Here is a 22,355-nt window from a genome sequence, read left to right as displayed (position 1 = left end):
TGTCTGACTCTTTGTGATCCTATGGACTGTAGCCTTACAGGCTCCTCTGTGCATTGGATTCTCCAGGCAAGAGTACTGGAGTGGGTTGCCATGCCCTCCTCCAGGGGATCTTCCCAACCCAGTGATCAAACCCAAGTCTCTCACGTCTCCTGCATTGGCAGGTGGGTTCTTTACCAATAGCGCCACCTGGGAAACACTTCTTATGGCACAGAGGAGGGTAAAGATGGTGGGAAATGGATCCAGTGAGACTTTAAAAAGAGTGGAGAAGTTTAAAAAGAGTGGAGAAGGTTTGGCAATGCCACTGTTAGAATGGAGTTGCAAAGAGTCAGATACAACTGAGCGACAAACACACACACACACACACACACACACACACACACACTGTCAGAAAAGGGATGGGGAGCCAAGAGATGAAAAAAAACTGCCAACCTTCTCTAGAAGATCAGATTGATGATAGTCAATACTTTAAAATAAAGGTACTTATAGCAGAAATCAACACAACCTTGTAAATCAAATATACTTCAATAAAATAATTTTTAATTTAAAAATAAAATGAAATAAAGGTAGTTATTTTTATATTATTACAAGGATCACATGTAGTCATTGTAGAAAATTTCAAAGTATTAAAATCAAAAAAGAAAATGAAAATTACCCCAAATCCCACTCTTCAATGGTAATCACTTCTAATATTTTTGAACACACATCCATTCTTTTTTATACACACAAAAAAATTTTAAAACAAAAGGAGACTACATTGTACGCCCCTGAAACCATCTAAAGTTCTTTGGAAATAATAATAAACAGAAACCAAATCAGATCAACTTAAGTATTGATTAATTAAATGTTTATTGACTGCCTACAATGTATAGAGTTTCATAGCACTTAAAAAGATAGATTGTGATTTTATGGAATTTACATTCTAATGGAGAGAGACATTCAGTTCAGTTCAGTTCAGTTGCTCAGTCGTGTCCGACTCTTTGCGACCCCATGAATCGCAGCACACCAGGCCTCCCTGTCCATCACCAACTCCCGGAGTTCACTCAGACTCACGTCCATCGAGTCAGTGATGCCATCCAGCCATCTCATCCTCTGTCGTCCCCTTCTCCTCCTGCCCCCAATCCCTCCCAGCATCAGAGTCTTTTCCAATGAGTCAACTCTTCGCATGAGGTGGCCAAAGTACTGGAGTTTCAGCTTCAGCATCATTCCCTCCAAAGAAATCCCAGGGCTGATCTCCTTCAGAATGGACTGGTTGGATCTCCTTGCAGTCCAAGGGACTCTCAAGAGTCTTCTCCAACACCACAGTTCAAAAGCATCAATTCTTCAGCACTCAGCTTGCTTCACAGTCCAACTCTCACATCTATACATGACCACAGGAAAAACCATAGCCTTAACTAGACGAACCTTTGTTGGCAAAGTAATATCTCTGCTTTTCAATGTGCTATCTAGGTTGGTCATAACTTTTCTTCCAAGGAGTAAGCGTCTTTTAATTTCATAGCTGCAGTCACCATCTGCAGAGATTTTGGAGCCCAAAAAAATAAAGTCTGCCACTGTTTCCACTGTTTCCCCATCTATTTCCCATGAAGTGATGGGACCGGATGCCATGATCTTCATTTTCTGAATGTTGAGTTTTAAGCCAACTTTTTCACTCTCCACTTTCACTTTCATCAAGAGGCTTTTGAGTTCCTCTTCACTTTCTGCCATAAGGATGGTGTCATCTGAGGTTATTGATATTTCTCCCGGCAATTAGTAAGCAAATAAATTATACAGAGTATTTTAGGGGGTCATAAATGATGTAAAAGAACAAAGTTGGGGCTGGGACTTTTTTGGTGGTCCAGTGGCTAAGATTTCGCCTTCCAATGCAGAGGGTGTGGGTTCAATCCCTGGCCAGGAAGTTAAGATCCCACATGAATTGTGCCCCAAAAAACAAAACATAAAACTATAAGCAGTACTGTAATGAATTCAATAAAGTCTTTTTAAAAAAATGGTCTGCATCAAAAAAAAAAAAAAAAACCTTTAAAAAGTAAGTAAATAAAAAAATAAAGCTGGGGAAATGAATAGAAGCTAATTCAGTTGTCCAGGTGAGAAACAGTGGCTTGGATCAGGAAGAAATAAGGGAGGAAGAGCTTGAGAGCTGGATTCTGGATGTATTTCCAGCAGAGCAGACGGACTCACTGATGAGGGCACACAGGGAGTCCAACTGTCCCTTCAGATGCACCTGCTCCTCCCTCCTGGGCACTGGTGATCTGACCTCCGTGGACCACACACTTCGACTCTCCTATCCTCCTTTGGTTGGGTTCAGACAATGAAGTGAACTGGAGGGCGGGAGACCAAGACAGAAATGTTTATTCGCCTGACATCTGCCCTGCCAGGCTACAGTATGGCAACACTGCCCTTCTCTCCTGTCAGGCAGCTGTCTAGGACACCACAGCTCTTGCTGGTTCTGGTAAACCCTGCTCATCCCTGCTTTGTTCCGGCTTTGGGTAGCAATGACTTCCCACAGTGATCCCTTTTGGGTGCTTCATCATTCCTTATTACTTTCCCTGACCACAAGGACTTCCCAAGTGGCTTAGTTGTAAAGAATCCACCTGCAGTGCTGGAGATGCAGGAGACATGGGTTTGATTCCTGGGTCAGGAAGATCCCCTGGAGAAGGAAATAGCAACCCGCTCTGGTATTCTTGCCTGGAGAATCAAACAGACAGAGGAGCCTGGCAGTCTACAGTCCATGAGGTCACAAAGAGTTGGATGTGACTGAGCAACTGAACAACAACACCTTTTAGTGTGCTAATTGCATTCTGCCAGGACTCTGAGTGACACAGGATGTGAGAAAAAAAGAATCAGAGATGACACCCAAGTTACTGGTCTGAGCAGCTGGAAGAAAGGGTTGTTATTTGCTGAACTGAAGGAAAACTTGATAGTGTAAAAATGAATTCATGGGAAAGACAGGGAGTAGCTCACAGAATAGAATCAAAGGCAGAAATACAAAGGAGTGGGTTGAAGCCCCTGGCCTGCCGAGAGCTCAGGATGGAAGCTGGCGATGATTGATCAGAGCTTCTAAAGGGGAAAAGGGTTCAAAGCCTTTCATTGAAGCGAAGAGGCCAGATGTAGGCTCTAACTGTTTAAAGGTGGGAACAAAACTATTGATGACTGCTTGCCTGGGCTGTAGCATTTAGCATGCTTGAGGCCTTGAAGAAACTTGATACTGCTAAACTTCCTTCAGTGCATGAGACAACTCTTTGACAAAGAATTACTCAGTATATAGGTTATCGCAGAGTCATGAAAAAGCTCAGCTATATGTATATGTGTAACTGAATCACTTTGCTGTACACCTGAAACTAACACAATATTGTAAATCAATTATACTACAATCTCCAGTACTTTGGCCACCTCATGCGAAGAGCTGACTCATTGGAAAAGACTCTGATGCTGGGAGGGATTGGGGGCAGGAGGAGAAGGGGACGACAGAGGATGAGATGGCTGGATGGCATCACTGACTCGATGGACGTGAGTCTGAGTGAACTCCGGGAGTTGGTGATGGACAGGGAGGCCTGGTGTGCTGCGATTCATGGGGTCGCAAAGAGTCGGACACGACTGAGCGACTGAACTGAACTGAACTGACAATATAAAATAAAAATAAAAAAAGAAAGAAAACTTCAAAAATCAAAATAGATGACAATGAAAAATAGATAAATAGGGAATTCCCTGGCAGGTCAGTGGTTAAGACTCTGCACTTTCACTGCTGAGGGCACGGGTTCAATCACTGGTTAGGCAAAAATATAAATAAATAAAAAGAATTAGCCCAAAACATCCATAGGGTTCAGGCTGAGAACCCCTTCTCTGTATGAAGGTTGCCAAGGACTGTTTCAGTTCTTTTTTTTTTGGCCGTGAGGCATGTCTTAGTTCCTCAACTAGGTATGGAACCCATGCCCCCTGCAGTGGAAGCAGAGTCTTAACCACTGGGCCATCAGGAAAGTCCCTGTTCTCCAGTTTCTATGTCTTAGAAGCCAGGTCAGATTATGCTAGATACAGGGCCTCAAACTTTATTGGAAACCAATTTTTAAAGTGACTGTGGCAAATATATGGGTACTGTCCGAACAGGCTCAGTAAACAGTTGGAAATTTTTGTCTGAGAGCCTGGAGCTGAACTTGACAACACGATGGCAAAGTGCAAGTGTGCAAACAGACACAAAGCCCCTCCGTGTAGTGCAGGTTTATTAATCGCTTAAACAGAGTATTCTGTATGTGCTCAGTTTGCAACTGAAATTAATAAGGTTGTAAATCACATTACAGCTTTCAAACTCATGCAGGAATCTTTCCAGGGAGCGGAGAGCTATGGCATTGTCTAATGACGGGTTCTAAAGCAGGCCTACCAAGAAGGCTGCATTCATGGGCCACAATATGCTTTCTGTGTCCCAAGGATTCTCCTGGGACAGCCTGACTTACCTGGAGGAGGTAGACAGACTCACTGGAGAAGGCAGGCTACGCTCCAGACGTGCCTTTGTTCTTAGCACAATGGTAAGTCTGAGAACCCGGGCCTGGCCCAGGGCCAGGGAGGCTCTGAGAGCAGATTAAGAAGGCGCACTCTGCCAACGAGCCTCAGGGCTTAGATGGCTCAGTGGTTTCCTAACATTCTGCCAGAGAGAAATATTTTTAAAGTAAGAATTTTTTTTTCTTTTTTGCCATTTGGAGCTAGAAAGTTTTCTGTTGAAAATAAACATGATTCATGTCCCAAGAAAGCTCCGTTCTAGAGAATGCTACAAACTTCCTTGACTGACATATCTCCCCAAACACTTAGAATCTGATTTCTGATTCCCAACTCCGAGGTGATGGTTCTTCCCTTTATTTTCCTGGTCCAGGAAGACCTGAATCCTCAGGAGGAACCAGTCTTCGGGGTAGAGAATATGCAGCTGTGTCCCAAGAATTTGAATTCCAATTATTAGAAAAGTGTGATAATATGATGGTTTCCCCCGTCTCATTTTTGCTACCTCTGGAAGTCCCCTAAATTTACTCAAAAGTATTTCCCTGAAGCTATAAAGTCAGGCTTTTCCCCCCTCCTTAAGACAAGAATGTTTTAACTGTAAATATGAATTCTACAGAGATTGTGCTTGAGTACTACAGTTAACCCTGTCAAATTAGTTCTGTAATTCAGTAAACTCCATTAACTGATATTTTTCTATCACAAATAAATATGTAGGTGATTTCTTCAGATATGTATGTTTTGAACTTTATGCATATTAGCAATCAGTTAATGTGATAAGACCATTAATTCACTCACAAAATTGTTCTTAACTCATAAGCCTAAGCAAAGTTTATTTATACTATTATTAAATTGCTGTGGGTGTGCATGTATTATACATATACATATACATAAAAATTTGTGAAACACATGCAATAAAGTACAGTCATCACAGTATTGGAGTTTTTTAACTTAGTCTCACTTTTTAAAAGTTACATTTAGTATTCATATGTTTACTCTTATTTTATGATATGGAAAAATGACATCCTTGGGGCATTTTCTCCTTCAAATAATGTAAATATCCTGTGAAATATTATGATATTGATTATTATCTTTGTCAGCTTCTGCTTTTCCTTCTTTACATTGGTTTATTCTTTCTGGTTACAAAACAGCTAAATTAAAATGTAAGTTTATGACAAATTTCTGTTAAACCTTGTATACAAAAATCGTAGTCTTTCTTTCACACAGTAGGAATAACTGAAATTCCTAGTAAATGCACACACAAAAATATATCATTAAAATCTTATTAATTCACTACAATAGTCACTTCGTTCACTTCAAAATGTAGCCTTCAGATTACCAGCGGATGCAGGTGCTAACATGTAGGTTTAGAAACTTACCCCAGAAATTCTGATTTAGTTGGTCAGGAGTGGACCCAGGAATTTGCTTTCTTTTTTATTTTTTCTCTCAGTGTGGTAAGTAGCACTCTTACAACATCTTTTTTACATGTGTGGGTTTTTTTCTAACTTAATTGAGGTATGATTGACAAATAAAATTGCAATATATTTAAAGTGCATAATGTGATTTGATTTCACTTTAATTGTGAAAAGATTCCTACACTCAAGTTAATTAACACATCTGTTACCTCACAGGGGCTTCCCAGGTGGCATTAGTGGCAAAGAACCCACCTGCCAATGCAAGAGATGCAGGTTTGATCCCTGGATTGGGAAGATCCCCTGGAGGAGGAAATAGCAACCCACTCCAGTGTTCTTGCCTGGAAAATTCCACGGACAGAGGAGCCTGGCAGGCTACAGTCCATGGGGTGGCAGAGAGTTGGACATGACTGAGCGCGCGCGCACACACACACACACACACACACACACACACACACACACACACGGCTTATATCACTTAGCATAATTCCCTTCAGGTTCATTCACGCTGTCACAAAAGGAAGGATTTCCTTCTTTTTAAAAGGCTGAATAGTATTCCTGCATGTACACACACACACACATTTTCTTTATCCATTATCTGTTGTTTAGACTCTTAGCTTGTTTCCATACCTGGCTATTGTGAACATAGTTGCAATGAACATTGCTCTGGCTAGGACTTCCAGTACCATGTTGAATGAAAGTAGTGAGAGTGGTCATCCTTGTCTAGAAATCTGTATTTTAAGAAAATGACTGCATTGTATGCCCAATGAAACTTAAGTACCATTTATTTAAAAGATTTCTGTTGTGTTCCTTTGGTCATTTGAAATAGAGAATTAATTTCATACCTAATTTTGATGACTTAATAACTTTATATTCTTATTTTTCTTCAAAAGAGTTTCTAAAACTGTATAGATTTCAAGCCCACAGAAACCTCAATCTACTCCTGCTGTAGGTAAATTTGTAATATATACTTTTGTGTTTCTAAATGATATCCATGGGTAATTTAAGAGAACATGATGGAAAACATGAGAGATTTCAAAAGGAGATATGAAAAAGCAGTGTTCAAAATAAGAAATAAGCCAGGGATTAAATGTACCACATGTCCAGAAGCTGATACCAATTTACAAGCATCTACAGCTGCCAATTCTTGAACATGAATGCGTGAAAGCAGTAGGCAGCAATTATCTGGTCAGGGGAGCAGCTGACCTAATTCCTCCGAAGGATCATCCCCTGGTACCAGTTATGGTAGTTAGTCAGACGATATTCTGCAACAGATGTTTAACTCTTATCATCCCAGGACTAACTCTGTTCAGCCCAAATTTGGACTTGAGTTAAAAACATAAAAAAGATGATGTCTTTTCTAGATCTATTGGTCACCTTTCCACTTACTATCCATTCTAAGAGACTGCCTTCTACGCTTTGGTCATTATTTCAGATGAATCTACTTTCCTGGTTACAACTGCTTGAACCAGGTAAAGACAGGATTCAGACTGAGCTGACTGGATGTTCTCAGTTCAGAAGTTGGACCAAAATATAGATTGAGGCTGTTCATATTGTGCAGAGGAGCTCTCAGCTGTGGGAATGTTGGTGCAAACATGATGCTGTGGCAAATAGAAGCCTCGTGTGAGAATTGGTGAGGGGGAGTGAACCTCAAAAAGCCGTAGAAAAATCAAAAATGCCTGGAGTAGAGGAGAAGGAACAAATGGATACACCCAGAGAAGCAGAGATGAGAGACCATCTGATCCCAGAAGCTATTGGATGACTTTCTCATTCCTGTGAAGCAGGACTCTGTATTCTTCAAAGTATAGATATCCTTCAATAAATACCCTTTCTACCTCTACTTAAAATGCTGAGTTGAGGGAATTTCTGTTCCCATCAGCAGAGATCCCTCATGGAGACAATGGTGTACTTATCAGCCTCCGTTTTCAGAGTAGTTAAGGAAGGAAGCACGCATCCTGTGGAATGTGCTAACGTCTGCAGGCTTCCTGTGCGATGCAGGCAGAGTGCTGAAGCTCGGCCTGATGAGCATCAAAGAAGCAGGAGGTTGAGGGTCAATAGGGCATGAAGCTAGAATAATGAGGACCCCGAACAGGAAGGCTCCCTACCTACAAAAAGTAAAGTGAAAGACATTCAAAAGTATGGAGATTTTAGTTACATTAGCAAAGGGACACATTCAGCTTCAGAGTCTTACTTGTATTGGTTATATCTTTAATATGTTATAGTGTTAATGTACATTCAAGGTATAGTGGCTAAAGGGTCATAATCTGGCTCTTTGTGACAGTACAGAGGTTACACTTTTTTGCAGGGAAGTCAGCATGGTTAAAACTCAGTATTAAAAAAATAAAGATCATGTCATCTGGTCCCATCATTTCACGGCAAATAGAAGGAGAAAAGGGGGGAACAGTGACAGATTTCCTTTTTTTGGGCCCTAAAATCACTTCAGATGGTGACTGCAGCCATGAAATTTGAATATGATTGCTTCTCGGTAGGAAAGCTATGACAAACCTAGACAGTATGTTAAAAAGGTCCATATAGTTAAGGCTATGGTCTTTCCAGTAGTCATGTATGGATGTGAGAACTGGACCATAAAGAAGGCAGAGTGCCAAAGAATTAATGCTTTTGAATTCTGGTGCTGAACAAGACTCTTGAGAGTCCCTTGGACTACAAGGAGATCAAACCAGTTAATCTTTTTTTTTTTTTTTAACTTTACAATATTGTATTGGTTTTGCCATATATCAACATGAATCTGCCACAGGTATACATGTGTTCCCCATCCTGAACCCTCCTCCCTCCTCCCTCCCTGTACCACCCCTCTGGGTCATCCCAGTGCACCAGCCCCAAGCATCCATTATCGTGCATCGAACCTGGACTGGTGACTCATTTCATATATGATATTATACATGTTTCAATGCCATTCTCCCAAATCATCCCACCCTCTCCCTCTCCCACAGAGTCCAAAAGACTGTTCTATACATCAGTGTCTCTTTTGCTGTCTTGTATAAAGGGTTATTGTTACCATCTTTCTAAATTCCATATATATGTGTTAGTATACTGTATAGGTGTTTTTCTTTCTGGCTTACTTCACTCTGTATAATAGGTTCCAGTTTCATCCACCTCGTTAGAACTGATTCAAATGTATTCTTTTTAATGGCTGAGTAATATTCCATTGTGTATATGTACCACAGCTTTCTTATCCATTCATCTGCTGATGGACATCTAGGTTGCTTCCATGTCCTGGCTATTATAAACAGTGATGAACATTGGGGTACACGTGTCTCTTTCAAGTCTGGTTTCCTCAGTGTGTATGCCCAGCAGTGGGATTGTTGGGTCATAAGGCAGTTCTATTTCCACAAACCAGTTAATCTTAAAGGAAGTCAACCCTGAATACTCTGGGAGGACTGATGCTGAAGCTGAAGCTCCAATACTTTGGTCATCTGATACAAACAGCTGACTCAATGGGAAAGACCCTGATGCTGGGAAAGATGGAAGGCAGAAGGAGAAGAGGGCAACAGAGGATGAGATGGTTGGATGGCATCATCAATTCAATGGACATGAACTTGGGCAAACTCTGGGAAATAGAGAGGGACAAGGAAGCCTGGCTTGCTGCAGTCCACAGGGTTGCAAAGAGTTGGACACTGCTTGGCAACTGAACAGCCACAGCAGCAGCATAGTTATGACTATTGCACCTTGGACTGAGATCAGATCAAAAAGTTTTGCTTTATTTTTTTCTTCCTACCTGCACCCCTACCCTACTCCAAACACTAGTAAGAATATCAGGGGAACTAGGATGGACATTATGCATCTGCCAAAATGCCAACTGCTAGCTCTTTTATTTTTTATTTGTTTTTATTTTAAATTTTATTTTGGGCTGTGCTGGGTCTTCATAGCTGCCCTCAGGCTTCCTCTAGTTGTGGTGAGCAGGGGCTACTCTCTAGATTTGGTGTGTGGGCTTCTCATTGTGGTGGCTTCTTTTGTTGCAGCTCTTGGGCTCTAGAGCGCAGGCTCTGTAGTTGTGGCAATGAATGGGACAGCTGCCCCGAGGTATGTGGGATCTTCTCAGACCAGGGGTCATATGCGTGTCCCCTGCATTGGTAGGTGGATTCTTAACCACTGGAACACCAGGGAAATCCAGCTGTTGCTTTTTATAAACAAATTTTTAATAGATCTAGATCATATTAGTGTGGGGCAGAGTTTGCTAATCATCTTCTCAATATCCTTTATCTCCCATACTACTAATAACAGTTTAAGCTGGATGCAAACATACCCAAAGACTGCATAGGAAATAGAATATAAGCAGAACTGATGTATGCAACTTCTGGGCTATGTGCTTCTTCACTCTTACCCCTCCAAATGTGATGGCTTCAGTATGTGATTGTGAGCTAGCTCATTCTCAAGCACAAAAATGAAGCTAACTCCTTAATGATGGGAAAGCAACAAGATGGACAAGGCTCTATATGATAGGGCCTCTGGTGTTTGTATTTTTGAGTATGTTGTTTCAACAGCCTAACCAGTGTCCTAAACAAGGCCATCATTATGCAGGCCTTCAGATGATTCTCTCCATATATATTGGCACCTGACATAAATCTAGGAGACAAGCACAGAATATTTCTAGAGAGATGATTGACATCCCACTCTACAGTGAGCCTATATCAAGGGCAGTAGACCAAGGTCTGGGAGTTGAGACAGATGTGCTAAGCCTTCCATAGGATCTTAGAATAAAAGAGTATTTAACAGTCCTTAGGAAAGTGGGAACTCTAAGTATGTCCTAAGAATACTTCTGGAAGTGTGATAAGAGGTACAATTTTAAGTAAGTTCAATATGACTAAACAAGGGACTTCCCTGGTGGCCCAGTGTTTAAGACTAAATTCCCAGTGCAGAAGGCAGTTCAATCCAGTTCAATCCCTTCTTGGGGAACTAAGATCCCACATGGAAAAATTAAACAAGAAGATTAAATAAGGAGAATAAGAAAATAAGGAGAATAAAAGCACAAAATAGTTGACAAGTTACATAGTTTCCTGATGATGATAAATTTTTTTATGATGTTTTGATGTTTCCCTCAGGGAAGAAATAATTTGGGATCTCCAAAAATGTATAACCTAGTGAAGACTTGGAGAAGGCAATGGCACCCCACTCCAGTACTCTTGCCTGGACGATCCCGTGGACGGAGGAGCCTGGTAGGCTGCAGTCCAGGGGGTCGCTAAGAGTCAGACACAACTGAGCGACTTCACTTTCACTTTTCACTTTCATGCATTGGAGAAGGAAATGGCAACCCACTCCAGTGTTCTTGCCTGGAGAATCCCAGGAACGGGGGAGCCTGGTGGGCTGGCATCTATGGGGTCACACAGAGTTGGACATGACTGAAGCGACTTAGCAGCAGCAGCAGCAGTAAAGACTAGAGGCCAAGGTCCTATTAGAAATGCAATAGGAAGCTTTTGCTTTACTTAGAAAAATTTCAAACCAGGCCACTGGAAAATGGTAGACTTGCCTATGAGTTTGGGGCCATTTGCTTCCTTTCTATCTGGTCTACCTCCAATTCTGAAGAACAGTAAGTACAACAAGCCCAGTCCAACACTGGGCCAGATGAAAAACGCCTTCTGAATTAAGAGCTCTATGACTTCCTGGATAATTTCATTCCAGAGGTATACAGAAATTTCTAGTTTTGTTGCACAAAATATTTGTATAGTTGTTCCCAACTTTCCCTTAAAATCAGGATCACTGCATATATCCCAAAAGGCATATACTTGTTTTTGTAACATTATCTCCTGGCTTTGTGGTCACTTGATATGTAGTCCAAGGCCTTGGAGAAGGGCTTCCCTGGTGGCTCAATGATAAAGAATCTGCCTGCAATGCAGGAGATGTGGTTTCGATCCCTGGGTCAGAGAGATCCCCTGGAGAAGGAAACGGCAACCCTCTCCAGTATTCTTGCCTGGGAAATCCCATGGACAGAGGAGCCTGGTGGAATACAGTCTATGGGGTCACAAAGAGTTGGACACAACTTAGCCACTGAACAACAACAAGGCCTTGTAGACAGCTGATGCTCAGTAAATATTCAGCTATTTGTTTACTGAGTCAGAAAGAGTTTCACATAACTCCAGCTTTTACTAGTAAATGTAGCTGGCAAAATCAGCTGAAACCAGCAACAGTCTATACCATACCATGCCATGTTTCAATTGTGCCTTTGAGAAATGATTGCATGCTGAGTCTCAAAGAATTTGCTGCTGCTGCTAAGCCACGTCAGTCATGTCCGACTCTGTGTGATTCCATAGATAGCAGCCCACCAGGCTCCCCCTTCACTGGGATTCTCCAGGCAAGAACACTGGAGTGGGTTGCCATTTCCTTCTCCAGTGCATGAAAGTGAAAAGTGAAAGTGAAGTCGCCCAGTCGTGTCCTACTCTTTGTGACCCCGTGGACTACAGCCTACCAGTCTCCTCCGTCCATGAGATTTCCCAGGCAAGAGTACTGCAGTGGGGTGCCATTGCCTTCTCCCAAAGAATTTGAAAGGTACTTAAAATTCACTTTTTAAAATGTCTAGTCTCAGAAGAAGAAGAAACAGAGACTCTACCAAAATGACATCATTTCATCGACTTACCAGCAAATACAACGTGGAGTGGTGTTGCTCTGGCCAGGATACTTCATCCCAGGAGATAATTCTTCCCAGGAGCTTCTCTGAGGGTCTAATTTAGAAAAGAGACTTGACAAAAAAGCTACTCTGTTGCTGTTGTTGTTGTTCAGTCACTCAGTCATGTCCCACTCACCCCATGGACTGCTGCACAGCAGGATTCCTTGTCCTTCACCATCTCCCAGAGCTTGCTCAAACTCATGTCCATTGAGTCGATGATGCCATCCAACCATCTTATCCTCTGTCACCCCCTTCTCCTCCTGCCCTCAATCTTTCCCAGCATCAGGGTCTTTTCCAATGAGTCAGCTCTTCGCATCAGGTGGCCAAAGTATTGAAAGGACTATAACACCAGCCAAGAGAGGGCCCCTTCTTCACTTCACACCGCCTTTACCTAGACCAACGTAGACATTGACCACAAGGGACCGGATCCAACATCAGTCAGCCACTGAGAAGGGACGATTATAAGTCCAAACTCTGAGACAGTGACCCCCAAGTGTTGTGCCGAGGTCAGTACACATCTGAAGAGAGCCTGCAGGGCAGCTGTGCCAAAGGAACCAAGCAGATAACAAAGAGATGGGATTCTTTTGAAGACTGGCAAAGAGATCAATTGAACTCCTCTAGGACCTGCCAAGAGAAAAGAAGAATTTGGAGTTCTGGAGGAATTGGGGTGCCTCCAATTATATAGGGGGATCTCAAAGCCAGAAATTACTGTTGTCATTACATTTACCCCCCAAGCTGCTGTGGAAGATAAGGATACACACTAACTGCAGTGTACTTTACTGAATTTGTTTTTACTGAATTTTTAAATGTAAAACATAGACTTTTACATTACATGTTTATAATAAATGTATACATTTACTCAACAATACAAAAAATAGAGTATTGAGTAGACACTCTACCCAAAAAATCTTTTGAGAACCTTTCCCATTGTTGGTTTTTATACTAATTTAAGGCTTTTCCGGTGGCTCAGTGGTAAGGAATCCAGCAAAGCAGGAGACGGAAGGAGAAGGATTCCATCCTTGAGCAGGGAAGATCCCCTGGAGGAGGGCATGGCAACCCACTCCAGTATTCTTGTTTGGAGAATCCCATTGACAGAAGAGCCTGGTGGACTACAGTCCATGGGATCACAAAGATTCAGACATGACTGAAGCGAATGAGCATGTGTGCACTGTAACTCTTAATGTTAGGCATAATTTTAGTATTATGATAAAGGATCCTGGCATTGTTAGCATGGAAAATTACATTTTTGTCTCACTTCCTCTGTTTAATGTATACCTAACTTATTGTGGCTCAGTTTGATCCCTGGGTTGGGATGATCCCCTGGAGAAGGGAAAGGCTACCCACTCCAGTATTCTGGCCTAGAGAATTCCATGGACTCTATAGTCTATGGGGTCACAAAGAGTCAGACAAGACTGAGCAACTTTAACTTTCAACTTTCCTTTCAACTTATAAAAATCAACATATACTCCCTAACATCATTTTATAACTTCAATTTTAATTTAGCGACTAATGAGAACTTGGTGAATAATCCCTTGGCTTTTGAACAGTTTTAAAACTAAGGCAGTAACATATTTTAAAGTCAGGTAACGAGACACTGATACATACAAGATGTATAAATATAAAAACAACGTTATTAGTAACATGGGCTTGTTTTTTTTCATTTGGACAAGATTCCATTTCTATGACCTTAGCTGTAAATTTCTATAGTAGAGAATATGGTGCATATATTATAATGCATGTGGGAGTAGCTGTCAAAGGAAGCCTGTTCTATATTCAACAATTCTCTGAGTGGGAAAAAAAAACTGACTTGGCATTCAAATCAATCTTTTAATATTCATTACTGATTTGTATGTACACTGTAAATTCCTGATAGTGGTCAGGAGGCCAGGTTACAATGGACTTATAAAAATTGATCAGTGGGCCTCTCTGAAAGTCTTGATGGAAGAGTTCTGATATAGTGGGAGAATGGGAAAGTCCATAGAAAACTGCAGTTTCTTTAACATAAAGCTTGATTTCTCTCACAATACTTCTCCAGCATTATTTTTTTCTCCTTACCCAACACTATTCTTAAACATTCAGAAGACATTTTGGATTCAGGAATGGAAATTATAGAGTAGTGAATTTTGAGTATGTAATTTTTAACTCTAAAATGCAGGTGGTTATATGATTTATGTCAAAATAAGCTGATCATTTTCTAAGATTTAAGTCAAAATTAGCTGGGTTGATGCAAAGAGTACCTTGTATGGTTAGATCTTTCGGAGACCTGGGTTCGATCCCCGGGTTGGGAAGATACCCTAGAGAAGGAAATGGCAATGCACTCCATTATCTTGCCTGGAGAACCCCATGGGCAGAGGAGCCTAGCAGGCTACAGTCCATAGGGTCCAAAGAGTAGAACACAACTGAGTAACTCAACACTTTCACTTTCACTTTCACTTTGGATCTTAGTTTCCATTATCATGGTTCAAATGAGCAGTATATTAAAAATAACTCTCTGAAATATGCAAAGGAACATATCTAAAAGGGGATCATTCCTTTGGAATGGAGTACTTAGAGAATTTATAAATATACCTCCACTGGCAATCTTTCAAGGCAAAGTAAGAAAACTATCAATATTTCTCCAAGATGGTTTAAGTATAACTTTATTAAAAATAGAACGATTACATAAACTATCAAAATCTCCTATCATTGACATATTTGTGTTGATATAAAAGAAAATAAAAGAAACTGATTTTGGTAAAACCTTTATTTGGTCTTTCATGCTATTAATGAAGCCCTTCTCTGAAGACGGAATTCACACTTGACTGAGTTTGTAGGATGATCAGTATAGCAACAGGAGATAGAGGAGAAAGAGAAGGAACACAGAGAAACACTGATGCATTGAATTTTTCCTTTTTTAGGAAACTAGCTTCTCCTCTGAATGGTGTTGATGTCTTTACTCACACAAAATCTGCTCATCAGCTGCTGCTGCTCCTGCTAAGTCACTTCAGTTGTGTCCGACTCTGTGCGACCCCACAGACAGCAGCCCACCAGGCTCCACCATCCCTGGGATTCTCCAGGCAAGAACACTGGAGTGGGTTGCCATTTCCTTCTCCAATGCATGAGAGTGAAAAGTGAAAGTGAAGTCGCTCAGTCGTGTCCGACTCCTAGCGACCCCATGGACTGCAGCCTACCAGCCTCCTCCGTCCACGGGATCCTCCAGGCAAGAGTACTGGAGTGTGTGCCATTGCCCTCTCCGGTTCATCAGCTAGAACTCACCAAACCACCTAGTGGTGTTATCCACCTGCTGGGTGTTTTGAAGCTCACAAATTATATCCTGCTGTTCTTAAGAAGGAAAGCTGAAAATGTGCTATTATCTAGAGCCCGAACTTTAGCTCCCAAACTCTCTTACCTTGCTTTATATTTTACTAGCAGGTCTCAGCTCCTATATATTTTGCAAATCGGGTTCTGCCTTCCTTGCCAACTTGTTGCACCCTTTGCTCTACGGGTGTTCTAGATTTTGCTCTTTCCCAGGTGGCGCTAGTGGTAAAGAACCCGCCTGCTAATGCAGGTGATGCTAGAGATATGGGTTTGATCCCTGGGTCAGGAAGATCCCCTGGAGGAGTGCATGGCTACCCATTCCAGTCTTCTTGCCTGGGGAATCCCATGGACAGAGCAGCCTGTCAGGCTACAGTCCATAGGGTCGCACAGAGTCAGATATGACTGAAGCGAAGCATTGTTCTTCTCTCCTGGTAGGCTGTATCCATAGATTTACATTCCATATCACTTTCAGATGGCTTCATAACACTCCCCAGCCCACTCCTTATCTGTGTCATGTCCTCAGTGGGGACTCAGACTGAGTAGGTTAAAGAAAAAGTTGGGACCATTGCATTTTTAAATTCTGAGGCTCCACAAAAAAGTTTCCTGCTCTGTGTTAGTTACAAAGAGAAATATCTCCACCAGCAAGATTGAAACAGTTTTTCTTATGCATCAGCAGCAAAGAAATGACACTTGAACAATATTTATACCTTTGGAATCACCAAGTCCAGCTGGTCCACAAACTGGTTTCTCACCCTCATTTTTGTCTTCTTTCCTGATGTCACATTTCACTGTGGTAGGAGGTATGACTAAAAGGAAACCTTGACGGCTTCCCCTGTGGCTCAGTTGTGGGGAATCTGCCCGCCCATGCTGGAGACGTGGGTTTGATCCCTGGTCCAGGAGGATTCCAGATGCTGAGGAGCGGCTGAGTCCATGTGCCACAACTGTTGAGCATGCACTCTAGAGCCTGTGAACCACACTACTGAGTTCATGCACTGCAACTACTGAAGCCCATACACCCTAGAGCCCGTGCTGAGCAACAAGAGAAGCCACCGCAATGAGAAGCCTGTGCGCCGCAGCTAGAGCATGGCCCCTGCTTGCTGCAACTAGAGAAAAGCCGGTGCAGCAACGAAGACATATCACAGCCAAAAATAAATAAATACAATTTTAAAAAGGAAATCTTGAAATAAGGCATCAAAGGGAAGAAAAGAGAGAAAGGTCCAAACGGGAGAAAAATACTTCTCAAATGAAAGTCATTTCGAAATATGTGAAAGGCAGATAGAGGGCAGGAGGAAAAGGGGATGACAGAGGATGAGATGATTGGATAGTATCACTGACGCGGTGGACATGAGTTTGACAAACTCCGGGAGTTGGTGATAGACAGGGAATCCTGGCGTGCGGCAGTCCATGGGTCACAAAGAGTCAGACACAACTGAACAACTGAACTGAACTGAATTACTGAAAACACATGGACTAAAAAAGGAAAACACTGAAAGGAAAAAATATAATGTTAATAAAAACCATATTTGTCATTTGTCAAAACATGATTGAAGATCAAGCATGATAGACAAATATTCCAACAGACATTTCCTAAATGAATTACAGTATTTCATGGGAACACCCCACCCTTGAACATCATATGTTCAAGGTTATATTGCTCACAGAGAGCTATTGGTTCATCTTCTTTTTTAACTTTTTAATTTTCTTTTTTACCTTGTTATTTTATAGAGAAGTAAAGCCAATTAACAATGTTGTAATAGTTCCAGGTGGACAGCAAAGGGGCTCAGTCATACATATACATGTATCCATTCTCCCCCAAACTTCCCTCCCATCCAGGATGTCACATAACATTGAGCCCAGTTCCCCGTGCTATACAGTAGGACCTTGTTGGTTATCCTTTTTAAATACAGCAGTATGTACACATTGATCCCAAACTCCCTAACGACCCCTTCCTCCATCCTTTGCCCCTGGCAACCATAATTTCTTTTCTGTGATCTGTTTCTGTTTTGTAAATAAGTTCATTTGTATTATTTCTTTTTAGATTCCAAGTATAAGGGATGTCAAACAGTATTTCTCCTTCTCTGACTTACTTTACTAGAGTATGACAATCTCTAGACCCATCCATATTGCAACAAATGGCATTATTTCATTCCTTTTAATTGCTGAGTGATATTCCATTGTATATACGTACCACATCATCTTTATCCATTCCTCTGTCAACAGACATGTAGGTTTGGTTAATTTTCCTAAGTCCAACAAACTGCTTAGTATGACATTCAGGGCCATTTGTGATCTGGACCCCAAGTTGTCATCTTTGTAGAGGGTAGTATAATTTCATGTGTTGATTTCATGTGTCATCTTGGGTCAGCCATGGTACCCAGATACTTGGTCAATGATTATTTTGGAAGTTTTTATGAAGATTTTGTTTGTTTTGGGATGAGATTTATCAACTAAGTTGGTGGACTTTGGATAAAGCAGATTACCTTCCATAATGTGGGCAAGCCATATCCAACCAGTTGAACATCTCAATATAACAAAGGCTGAGCAAGAAGGAATTCAGCCAGCAGACTACATTTGGACTTGAACTGCAGCTCTTCCAGAGAGCTGCAGTATTCCTCTGCAAATTTTGGACTTACCAAGCCTCCATAGCCATGAGCCATTTCTTAAAATAAATCTCTCTCTCAAAATCCCTCTATATATATAGAAAAAGAGACACAGATGCAGCCTCTTGGTTCTGTATCTCTGAAGAACCCTGTCCAATACAGGTAGTGATAAGACTGTAGACTCTATAATCGGAATTATATGGATTTAAGATCTGGCTCTGCCATTTACTAACTGCAGAATATAAACTGGGAAAGTTACTTTACCTCTCTAAGCCCATTTTCTCTGTATAAAACCAGGAGTAAAAACAGCCCCCTCGATTCTTTAGCCATGGCCAGATTACATGTCATGAAACTTAGATCTCTCTACTCCTTTGTTTCTGCTGCTCACTGGCCTTTATAAATGTTTTTCTGTGCAGTGAGCAAAATGGTTACTTTTCCCTCCATACCTGCAGTGGTTTTAAAACTATGTTCACAGATTCTTAGATACTCTTCCCTTCAAGAGTATCTCCCCTCCTCTTTACTACAGGCTGGATTTACTGAGTTGCTGCTGCTGCTTTTTTTTCTTTTTAGTATTTACTTATTTAGTTGGCTGTGTTGGGTCTTAGTTGCATGTTGCATCATGTCAGATCTTTCCTTGTGGCACATGGATTCTCTAGCTGTGGCGCAAAGGTTCAGTAGCTGTGGTGCAAGGGCTTAGTTACTCCCGAGCATGTGGGAGTTTAGTTCTCTGGCCAGGGATCAAACCCACGTCACCTGCATTTCGACGCAGATTCCTAACCACCGGATCATCAGAGAGGTCCCTATTGATTTGCTTCTAGTAAACAAAATATGGCAGAAGTGACCGTAGAACATGTCCCACATTAAGTTATAAAATGACTGCAGTTTCCATCTGGGTCTCACGCTCTGTCTCTCTCTCACCACCCGTGCAGTCACAGGCGACTGTGGTCACTTGAGCAGCCCTATGGAAAGGTCTAGTGGCAGTCTGAAGCCTCCTGGCCACAGCCGACACTGAACCTGAAAGCAGATTATCCAGTCCCATGATGACTTCAGCTCCTGTCAACAACTTTGTTGTAGCCTTATGAGAGATCCTAAATCATAACCACCCAGCTAAGGAACTCACAGTTCTTGAGCCTCAGAAATGGTTTGAGATACTACATACTTATTGTTTTACACAGCTAAGTTTCAAGGTAATTTGATCAATAGCAAGTAATTTATGAAACTCCAGTACTTTGGCCGCCTCATGCGAAGAGTTGACTCATTGGAAAAGACTCTGATGCTGGGAAGGATTGGGGGCAAGAGGAGAAGGGGACGACAGAGGATGAGATGGCTAGATGGCATCACTGACTCGATGGATGAGTCTCAGTGAACTCTGGGAGTTGGTGATGGACAGGGAGGCCTGGCGTGCTGCGATTTACGGGGTCGCAAAGAGTCGGACACGGCTGAGCGTCTGATCTGATCTGATCTGAATGCCACATTCAAGTCTATAAAAGCCTTTTCTGACCAACATAAAGAATTTCTCCTCTCTGTTTCTTCCCTTGTACAAGGCAGGGAGCTCATGGAGGGTAAGCCATTTTTAACTCTATTAAGTGGGAAAAAATAACCAAACTCAACCCTGGTACATAAAGGGTTAGAAAAGTTAAGCTAACAATTAGTGTTTTCTATGTGTCCTATGCTGGTCTAAGCCTATTGTAAACATTATCCCATTTAGTCCTCATAAAAACCTAGGAGATATACTATTATTATTCCGTTTTACAGTTGATGAAACTGAGGTGAAGTTACAGAGAAGCTGGTTAATTTGCTCATGATCACACAGCTAATAAATATTGAATTAAGAAATGAATGAATACAAGTTTCTTACAAACAGGACCACATATGCTTCTTTGAACCTCATACAGTTTCTAGCCCAATATTCAACTGGGTCTCAAATATTTACTAACTCACTGTCTGCTAACAAAAGAAGCTGATGTATGTGAAAAAGAAGTCTTGGAAACCCTGATTGTGGATAATTTAAATTGATTTCCCAAATATAATTCTTTTCCTTCAGTGAGAAGAAATAAGGATTACAGTAAATATATGCTGTGACGAAACTAAAAACACACTTTGGAAGATGTTTACCTGTCTCTCCATACCTCCCACATAAGTGCTTCACAAGAAATAATGTGTATTGGTAGTTTGATTACATAAGATACACAAAAATATTTTTTGGTGGTTCAGGATTCAAAACAGTTTGTGAGAGTAAAACAGTGTTATTTTAATGGTTTATTTTCTTCCCAAGAACTACAAGGAAAGAATGTTTCTACTGAAGTCTTTTTGATTTGTAAATTTCAAATAGCAGCTTCTGGGGCTCCTTTTAGGAAAGCGTGCAACCAATGGTCCCTCCTGGTGAAGTCTTTCTCAATAAGCACTTATATACCAAGAAACCTAAAGCAAGTTTTTATTCAGAGTTGGTCAAACTCTGGAAAGCAGCTTGTGGTTTCCTATTTTAGAACTTTTGACTTGTTTTCTCTGAGCACTTTCTCTCCAGTTAATAGTAAGTAGGAGGTATAAACAAACGACAAGTACCTACTGTATAGCACAGAGAACTATATTCAATATCTTGTAATAACCTATAATGGAAAAGAATTTGGAAAAGAATATATATATGAAACCAAATCACTTTGCTGCATACCCAAAACTAACACATTGTAAATTAACTACACTTCAATTAAATAATAGTGAGTAGGTGGTCTTTTATATTATTTGGTGAATGTGGATTCCTTTTCTCTTAATGTCTATTTGACATTTAGAGAATGTCAAACTTTACATTTGTTTACTTTACTTTTTACTCCTTTACTCCTCTTACATTTTCTCTGTAGAGATTAAAGAAAACAAGTAATTTGGAGGCTGTAAAAAGGATCTTGAAGCTAAACACTAAAGATAAGTAATTATAAGGACATTAAATCACTTCTTTTGATCTTTTGGGGTTTCTCTTATAGGATGGTACCTTCATAAATTGTCTGCTGAAAACATTACCCTAAAATTTCATTTAAGACAAAGGAGACTAGAAATTTCTCTCTTTAAAGATTAAACAAAGCCTTATCTTCTATATTCACAAAAAGGTAAGCAGTCTGTTTCTAATTATTTTTCTTGAAAGATTATAGATAGCAAACGACTTTGCTCCTCAACTTGTCCTAGATTTCTGGAGGGGGGTCTTACTTCACACTATACTGCATTTCAGAGCAGAGCTTTTATTTTGACAGCACTCTGCTTCGCAGCTTCCTCCTTACTCTGTCACTCTGCACTGGAAGCAAGGCACGTTTCTATTTCAAGATCCCATATTTTAGTCATGAAATAAAACAAATGTAAGAAAATGTTAATAACCTGTTTTCAGGCAGAACTCAACTCTCTAGAAACACAAATATGAACTACTCACTAAAAACTTTTGTTTGAATATTTGTTCTAAGCTTAAAGGCAAGGCAAAAATAACCAGAGGGTGAGTATTTTTGTTCAGACTTCCACACAAGCCAGAAATACCTGTAGGGGAGGCAGTAAAGACTGGTAACTAAAAACACTTCAGACTCCGGAGTAAGACAAGCTGGAATCCTGGCTGTGCCTCTCCAAGCTGTGTGACCCGTCTTGAGGATTTACTTTACCTCTTATTTTATTATTGCTGTTGTTTTTTACTTTTTACTTTACTTCTTTATCTTCTGAAAAATGGGGATGACAAAAATACCTATAGTAGAGGACTGCCGTAGGAACAAACACAAGAGAATGCAATAAAAGTGCTCAGTGCCTGGTACATAGTGAGTAATCAATATATTTCATTTATTAGTACTTAACATGCAGGAGCTTCCCAGGTGGCTCAATGGTAAAGAATCTGCCTGCTAATGCAGGAGACTTGAGTTTGATCCTGGGTGGGGAAGATCCCCTAGAGAAGAAAATGGAACCCACTCCAGTATTCTTGTCTGGGAAATC

At 41.0% G+C, this 22,355-nt stretch overlaps 1 long non-coding RNA gene across 1 annotated transcript; it reads right to left on the bottom strand.

The window, feature by feature from the left end:
- Positions 1-569: 569 nt before the first annotated feature.
- LOC138988234 (uncharacterized) lies at positions 570-19,792 on the bottom strand. Its single transcript, XR_011464526.1, has 3 exons — positions 16,509-19,792; positions 12,475-13,128; positions 570-2,312 (listed from the first exon to the last, which is right to left on the bottom strand). It is a non-coding gene; the product is annotated as an uncharacterized lncRNA (long non-coding RNA).
- Positions 19,793-22,355: the final 2,563 nt, after the last annotated feature.

Source organism: Bos mutus, chromosome 6, assembly GCF_027580195.1.
Source record: "Bos mutus isolate GX-2022 chromosome 6, NWIPB_WYAK_1.1, whole genome shotgun sequence".
In the NCBI taxonomy this organism is placed as follows: domain Eukaryota; kingdom Metazoa; phylum Chordata; class Mammalia; order Artiodactyla; family Bovidae; genus Bos; species Bos mutus.
Note: the sequence above shows the minus strand (reverse complement) of the source record. Positions and strands in the feature narration are given on the sequence as shown.